The sequence below is a fragment of the Crocuta crocuta genome, unplaced genomic scaffold, assembly GCF_008692635.1.
Source record: "Crocuta crocuta isolate KB4526 unplaced genomic scaffold, BGI_CrCroc_1.0 scaffold143, whole genome shotgun sequence".
NCBI classification, from domain to species: Eukaryota; Metazoa; Chordata; class Mammalia; order Carnivora; family Hyaenidae; genus Crocuta; species Crocuta crocuta.
This window is the reverse complement of record NW_027529175.1, coordinates 3,052,980-3,053,204: the sequence shown is the minus strand read 5'-3', so window position 1 is coordinate 3,053,204 and position 225 is coordinate 3,052,980.

The following is a 225-nucleotide window of genomic DNA, read 5'->3' as shown; positions in this document are numbered from 1 at the left end:
TCCAGGTTCAAGACCATTCCAAGAGGCCAAGGCCAGAGAGCCCCTCCAGAGGCCAGCGGGGGCCTACACACAGGAGACACTGTTAAATGCAGTCCCTCAACAAGTATTGAGCACCTTCTGTATGCTAAGCTCTGGGCACGCAGGGGACTTCAGAGCAGAGTCCTGGCCCCCAGGGAGTCCAGTGGGGTGCGGTGGGGCTGGGGGCAAACCATCCCCGACACAACA